This window comes from Canis lupus, chromosome 11, assembly GCF_011100685.1.
Source record: "Canis lupus familiaris isolate Mischka breed German Shepherd chromosome 11, alternate assembly UU_Cfam_GSD_1.0, whole genome shotgun sequence".
NCBI classification, from domain to species: domain Eukaryota; kingdom Metazoa; phylum Chordata; class Mammalia; order Carnivora; family Canidae; genus Canis; species Canis lupus.
Window position 1 is genome coordinate 21,282,005 of NC_049232.1, and position 8,151 is coordinate 21,290,155.

Below are 8,151 nucleotides of genomic sequence, written 5' to 3' on the forward strand. Positions count from 1 at the left end.
GATTTTCGTATGAGGGAAATATATATATATATAATATATATATATATAATATATATATAATATATATATAATATATATATATAATACATATATAATATATATATAATATATATATATAATACATATATAATATATATATATAATATATATATATGTAGCTGTTCAGAACTAATCTGGAAAACAAAATAAAAAGGCATGAATTGGGCAAGATTGGGACCATAAATGGGAAAACTATATAGTAAACCATATAGTTCAAATAAATGTTAATTATTTCTATATTTATGTATTTCATAGAGATGTTAAAAGAACCAAGTGAGACTGTGTAACTAAAGCTGCTTTGTTTACTGGAAAAAGATCCTACAAATATTAATTACTTTAGGGTATTTTAGCCTTTAGTGCCAGATCATGGAAATTTTTTCCCCTTAAATCCACATTCTTTGAAAAGTACGTGACCTTTTGAGCTATATATGTATGTATGTTTCTGGGCGTCCACTCATTTTTTTTCAGGTATTATTTATGGAGCACCTAAAATTTTTTTTTTTGGCTCTTCAGAGAATATTTTTTTAATTAATTTTTTTTATTGGTGTTCAACTTACTAACATACAGAATAACCCCCAGTGCCCGTCACCCATTCACTCCCACCCCCCGCCCTCCTCCCCTTCTACCCCCTAACGAACCCCTAGTTCGTTTCCCAGAGTTAGCAGTCTTTACGTTCTGTCTCCCTTTCTGATATTTCCCACACATTTCTTCTCCCTTCCCTTATATTCCCTTTCACTATTATTTATATTCCCCAAATGAATGAGAACATATAATGTTTGTCCTTCTCCGACTGGCTTACTTCACTCAGCATAATACCCTCCAGTTCCATCCACGTTGAAGCAAATGGTGGGTATTTGTCATTTCTAATAGCTGAGTAATATTCCATTGTATACATAAACCACATCTTCTTTATAAAATGTTTTAAAAAGTGAGGATAGAGCATTGAATAAATAAAGTCCTTGCACACGTGGCGCTTTCTACAAACAATGAACAAAAGCAATGTCCTATGAGTGTAAATACTCTAAAGAAAAAAAAAATTCAGGGTAAGAGGATAAAAAGTGGTTTAGCACTGGGAGTTAGAGAAGGTGATATTCTTGACCTTTGAGCCCATCTTGTTCTTAATAAAATGGAATCTTACAGATATGTTCTCTTCTTCAGCTTGCTTTGGTCGTTTCTCTATGTACTTATGGACATCTTTTCCCATGTCAGCACATGCAGATTTGATTCATTCTTTTTCTGTTAAGTTATATGGATGACATGGACGTTCCACAATTTATCCAACCAGTACTCAATTTTGAACGATTAGATCATTTACCACAAAGGTGAGATGAATAGATTTTTAAGCACTCATTTGTGTTCTTGTAATATGACTTTCTAGAGGTAGAATTGCTGGGTCAAAGGGTATGTGCACTTTTAATTTTGTTTGGTATTACCTAGTGTCCTTTATTTTTTTTTTATTTTTTATTTTTTTATTTATCTATGATAGTTACAGAGAGAGAGGCGGAGACACGGGCAGAGGGAGAAGCAGGCTCCATGCGCCGGGAGCCCGATGTGGGATTCGATCCCGGGTCTCCAGGATCGCGCCCTGGGCCAAAGGCAGGCGCCAAACCGCTGCGCCACCCAGGGATCCCCCCTAGTGTCCTTTAAATAGATTTTACCCAAATGTATTTCCTCACTATAACTGAGAATGGTCAAATTAACAAGCCAACTGATACATTATTGGTGAGGGTAAGTACTTTTCATATGATCATTGGAGACTTTATTTTTTCATGAATTGTCAAATTTTTTGCTTATTTTTCTATTGGATTTTTATCTTTTTAATGATTTGTAGAATATTTAAATATTTTATATAAAGACACTTTTGTTTTATATTTTACAAATATTTTTCCTGTTTTGATTGTTGTCTTTCAACTTTGTGATCATTTAACCCGTCCAGAGGCATTACATTGTTAAGTAGATGGTTTTTTATTAACTCTTTTTTTGAAGTAGGCCACAGAAGGCATGAACTCACGACCCTGAAATGGAGTCCTGAGCTGAGGTCCAGAGTGGATCACCACAGGGCTTGATCCCATGACCTGAGTTAAAATCCAAATTTGGGCACTTAACCCACTGAGCCACCCAGGTGCCTCTCTAAATAGGCATCTTTAACAATCTTTTTATTATGGATTCCTGGATTTGATTCATGTTTAGAATGGTCTTTTATGTCCTACAATCATTAATATATATTTTGAGCAGCACCTGGCTGGCTCAGTCAATAGAGCTTGTGAGTCTCGTTGGGATTGTGAGTTCAAGCCGGACATTGGGTGTAGAGAATACTTAAAATACTTAAAATAAGGGCAGCCTGGGTGGCTCAGCGGTTTAGTGCCGCCTTTGGCCCAGGGCATAATCCTGAAGACCCAGGATCGAGTCCCACATTGGACTTCCTACATGGAGCCTGCTCCCACTGCCTGTGTCTCTCCCTCTCTCTCTGTGTGTCCCTCATGAATATATAAATAAAATCTTTTAAAAATGCTTAAAATAATAATAAAATATTTTCTTGTAATTCTATAGTTACAATTATGGTTATATTCTTAATCCTCGTTTTTAGTTTTTGAAACACCATATATTAAATAATCACTTCATTATTGATTTGAAATGCTACTTTCTTGTATACTAAATATGTACAAAATTAATTTGAACATTTTAAGATCTTCTGAAAGTCTTGTTTTTGTCAGGATGTGAAATTATTTTATTTATTTTTTTATTATTTATTTATGATAGTCACACACAGAGAGAGAGAGAGAGAGGCAGAGACATAGGCAGAGGGAGAAGCAGGCTCCATGTACCGGGAGCCCGACGTGGGATTTGATCCCGGGTCTCCAGGATCGTGCCCTGGGCCAAAGGCAGGCGCTAAACTGCTGCACCACCCAGGGATCCCTTTTATTTTATTTTTTAAAAGATTTTATTTACTTGACAGAAAAAGAGGGAGAGAGAGAGGGAGAACATGTGTGCACATAAGCAGGGGGAGCAGGCTGAGGGAGAAGCAGTCTCCTCACTGAGCAGGAAGCCATATGGGAGGCTTGATCCCAGGACCCTGAGATCATGACCTGAACTGAAGGCAGAAACTTGACTAACTGAGCCACCCAGGTGCCCATCTGTCATTAGTTTCCATGGTTCAATAGGATATTTTGATATCTGGTACAGTAATCCCTCCTAATTAATACTTTTCCTCAATTTTTTTCATTGCTCCTAGGCATTTATTTCCCTAGATAAGCTGTATTCTGAAATTTTCAAGTTTCCCACAAAACAAGATTCATTTCTCAGTTAATTTTGAAAGAAACTGCATTATAGCCAAATAAGACAGAATAAGCTACAACAAATCAAAAGCAGAAAGCAAATGGCATTATTTGTGATGATTTGGTTGCATACCTGGAAAGCCTACAAGAATTAACTAAAAAGTCTATAGAGTGTTCAACGTAGAGGTCAGATACATATACACAAAATGCAATAACAACTTGCTTTTTAGTGGCGAAAGAAAGTCAATGTAGGTGTTTTCTCACTGAGGGCCCATGGGCTTGAGGGACCTTCAGCTTTGCTCAGAGAATTTAGGCCAAAATTCAGATGCTTAGTATTTTTTTTTTAAGACTTTATTTATTTATTCATGAGACACACACACGCACACACACACATACATAGGCAGAGGGGGAAGCAGGCTCCGTGTAGGGAGCCTAATGTGGTACTCAATCCTGGGACTCTATGCCCCGAGCTGAAGGCCGGTGCTTAGCCGCTGAGCCGCCCAGGTGTCCCTGGATACTTAGTTTTGTAAACCCTAATGGGTTGCAGCTGAAGGAATTAAAAATTTTTGTGAAAGCTGCAAGTAATTTCTATCTGGCAGGAATGAACATTTTACTAGACTTTAAGCAGACTTTCTTTATTCTAGGAAAACCTCCCAAGTGTTTTCCAGTTATATAAGATGTCTCAAAGAACTGGGGGAAAGATGGATGTGAAAGGCTTGTGTTGGAAAGTTGCATCTCTCTGGCCAGGGATGATTTTGGGCAAGATGCTTGTTTCCTGCTCCGCCCTTGGGCTTGTTAGTGAGCACCTATGGTTGGAAGCTGACTACAGAACAGGGCCTGCTCCATGGGCAAGCTATCTAGAGTTCAGGGCTCTGTGCTTAGAGAAGTCCCACATTTGATTCCATGCAGTGCTACTGCATCATAATAACTTTTGACCAGGGAGCCTTGCATTTTAGTTTTGCACTGGGCCCTATTATACATTATGTAATTAGTCTGCACCAGAAGTTGGTCAAAGTGTTTTCACAAGAGGCTGTAAGACCTGAGTGAAATGCAAACTAGCCCCACCAGGATCAGAAGAGGGGAGAGAACTGATCCTCCCACATTTCCTGGAATTCAGAATCATTCTTTTCCCTGAAGATTGGTGGCTATTATTTAAAAAAAAAAAATTTTTTTTTGTATCCTTTCATTGTGTTTTACGACTAGTTACTGTAACTATTCAAGAAACCTCAGTGTTGTAAAATTGGATCCTGGGGCAAAATCAAATGTGGTTCTGCCCTCATATGCCTTTGCATACAACCAAAGGAGCCCTTTTCTTTATGGTAGGATAAGAGAATTTGACTAATTCTAATTACATAATAAATGTAAGAGAGAGATCCAGAACCGGGAGACTATTTGTTTCTTAAAGAAGAATAGCCATGCAAGGGGACTGGTGGAATTGGGACCTCAGTGGGTATGAGGCTTTGGTTCTCCAAACGAAGGATGGCTCTTCCATTCACCTCTGAGCATGGAGGTGAGAACAGTGCCTGAAGCTCCCTGGAATTGGGAGAGAGCTGCTTTCCTCAATTGCTTCCACTTCCTGAGATGGCTTGACAGCAAACTACTTAAAAGTTGTGTCACATTCTTTTATCTTCAGACAGACCTGCTTGGACTCCTCAATTTTTGGGCCTTGATATAACACTCTGCTGTGACATAGCTTCATGGAGTGCTCGTAACACTGTGTGATTGTTGAGTACAGGATTTGCTGGTTCCCTCTCTTGTAATTAAATGCATCTGCAGGAGGAGAAAAGGAAGTTGACATGCTGAGAGGACCATAGATGAGAGAACAATAACTACCTAGACTTGATTGTTTTCCTTTTTTGGTTATCATGGCTTCTCTGTTGCCAATCTCTTTTGTGATTAAGATGGTTCAAGTTACGGGGCATCTGGCTGGCTCAGTCAGTAGTGCATGTGACTTGTGATCTCAGAGTTGTGAATTCAAGCCCCATGCTGGGCATGGAGCCAACTTAAGAAAGAAAAAGAAAAAGATGGTCCAAGTTGAGTTTTTGTGTCTTGACCCCAAAGAATTAGTGATTTTACCACCAGACATAATGTTTATCCCCCTTTTACAAATGAAGGGACTGAGAGATTCAAGCATCTTTGTTTCAAGTCCTCAAGACAGGGTAGGGTATTGGGAAAGGTTTTCAATTAGAAATAATTGTGCCTCTGATAAACCTCATTGACTAAAATACCACCACTGTGCTTAAGCTTCAGGCTTCTTTGTTAAGTGGTTTATTCAAAGTACATAGCCCTGAGCTTTTTCTATTACATAACTCTCTCTCCCTTCTAGCCAGTTGGGTTTATTTTGAAATAACATAGAACCACTTCTATATCATTGAGGACACAATTGTAAGAAACAAAACAAAACTTTGGCAAAAAAAAAAAAAAAAACGCACAAAGAATTTATTGGCAGTGTATTAGCTAGATCATAGTTTAGGAGGAGGAATTGCATTCCCAGCCTTGAGAAGTTCTTGAACCAGGGGAGTCTAGATCTCATTAGTGGGGGAACTTGTCTGCTATTTCTTTGGCTCTTGCCAGCAGATGATTGGGTCCAACTCCTTGCAGTACCTGTGTGCCTCAGGTCAAAAGTAAAGTTCCCTGTAGAAGTTTCCTTGGCGTCTTACTGAGATGTGTCCATCCCCCCAGTCATGGGTGGGATCCCACCATCAGCAGCCTGCCAGAATGAGGAAGAGTAGAGGAACACCTTAAAGGATGAATACTGAGCAGAAAAAACAAAAGATGGACATTATTTCCTGTAACAGGACATAAGACCTGAGTGAAATGCAAGTGAAATACAAGATCTTTCTTGTAAATTGTTCACAGCTAGATGCAGGGAGAGATGTCACAGGGTTTTGGAAAGCATTTAGAGATGTCATATAGCAAAGCCAGAAGAAGGTAGTTCTCTTTCTCTTTTTTCTGGCGAGGATGATAAACATCTGTGATCTAAATCCAATCATTTTAATTGCCTAGTCAGATACATGGGGAATGTTTTATTAAAAAGTTCACATAAAATTCCAGAATGATGCTGTTATATTTTTTCTAGATGTATCCTCATTCATCCAACTGCTTGCTCTGGCTTCCCACCCCCTCCACTACATCTTTCCAGCAGCATGGGTTCTCAAGCTAAAATGACTTTATTCCAATTTGAACATAATAAACTTGAAACCACACCTCCCCTTTTTTTTTTTAATTTTTTTTTTTATTTATTTATGATAGTCACAGAGAGAGAGAGAGAGAGGCAGAGACACAGGCAGAGGGAGAAGCAGGCTCCATGCACAGGGAGCCCGATGTGGGATTCGATCCCGGGTCTCCAGGATCGCACCCTGGGCCAAAGGCAGGCGCCAAACCGCTGCGCCACCCAGGGATCCCCACACCTCCCTTTTTAAACACAAGTAATCCATTTTCATTATCTAAAAACTTGGAAGTAGAGATTAAGAAAAAATATTGTATATTACCTTCTGTTATCTACAGGTAGAGATGTTTGAAGTTCTCTTTTGGGAAATGTAGGTTATTCCTATATCCACAACTGACTCTTAACTAATTATAACACATTTTAAAATACCACAGACAATGTATGTCTGTGGAATTTTTAATTTTCCTGAGCAGAATTAGATCTTTGCTCCTTGGTGATTTTTTTTCTTTTAGCAACAGCATTTATTGATGGTCACACTCTGTGCTTTTATGTAGTACTTCCAAAAGTTGAAGTATAATTTACATAGAATAAAATGCACAAATTTTTAACTGTATAGCTTAATGAATTTTACTGAGTACATCCATTTAACCACAGAAGGTACAGCCACCACCTAAATCAAAATATAGAACATTCTCTCAGTGATTTTACAAATTGTAAAGCAATGTTGCATAGCAAGAGGCATGAGGAGTAAGAGTTCTACCATCACATTAGTCTATCTGGAATGGAACGAAGGTGTTCGTTTTTTGCATTTCACAGTGTCCTCATCACTCTCAGACCCATTGCTTGGCCATTAAGGGGAGGATGCTTTCCTATGTGTAGAATTCCGACAGTTCCTTACAGCTATCATTAATTAGCATCTTAAAAAGGTGTCACTTTCCCTGAAGAATATATTTGCTTTTTGAAAATTTGAGTTTCAAAAAAAAAAAAAAAAAGAAAATTTGAGTTTCATGTAGACCTACTTTCTCTATTCAGTCTAGACAAAATGATTTCTTTTTTTTTTTAATTTTTATTTATTTATGATAGTCACAGAGATAGAGAGAGAGAGAGAGAGAGAGAGAGGCAGAGACACAGGCAGAGGGAGAAGCAGGCTCCATGTACCGGGAGCCCGACGTGGGATTCAATCCCGGGTCTCCAGGATCGCGCCCTGGGCCAAGAGCAGGCGCCAAACCGCTGCGCCACCCAGGGATCCCGACAAAATGATTTCTTAAGTGTTCTCTTTTGAAAAAGTTTTACTTTTGGTGAATGCAAAAAAAAAATAGGAAAACATACAATTTACCTATAGGTCCTTAGGTATATGGATTGAACATTTGTAAAACATTTATTGTAAATTGTAAAAATTCATTAATGTCTTTGTATATGTTACATTTTAAAAAATGTGAAGCAAGTAATATTTTATAGAATTAAATGCTCTGCTCTGTGATTGATAAAACAACTGAAAAAGGCTTTATTTTTTTAAGTTACCAGTGATACTAGTGAAAAATCCCAAACTGTCCAAAGTACCTCAAAATAAATTCCTCTAACTCATTTTTCATTAGGATGCTAATCAGAAAGTTACTAAATCATAATTCCATTTATATGGTATGTGAACCAGAAATAAAATGGTAATTA

The 8,151-nt window shown here is 38.0% G+C and overlaps 1 pseudogene; it reads right to left on the reverse strand.

The window, feature by feature from the left end:
• Positions 1–5,412: 5,412 nt before the first annotated feature.
• On the reverse strand, positions 5,413–5,561 carry LOC119874106 (annotated as a pseudogene).
• Positions 5,562–8,151: the final 2,590 nt, after the last annotated feature.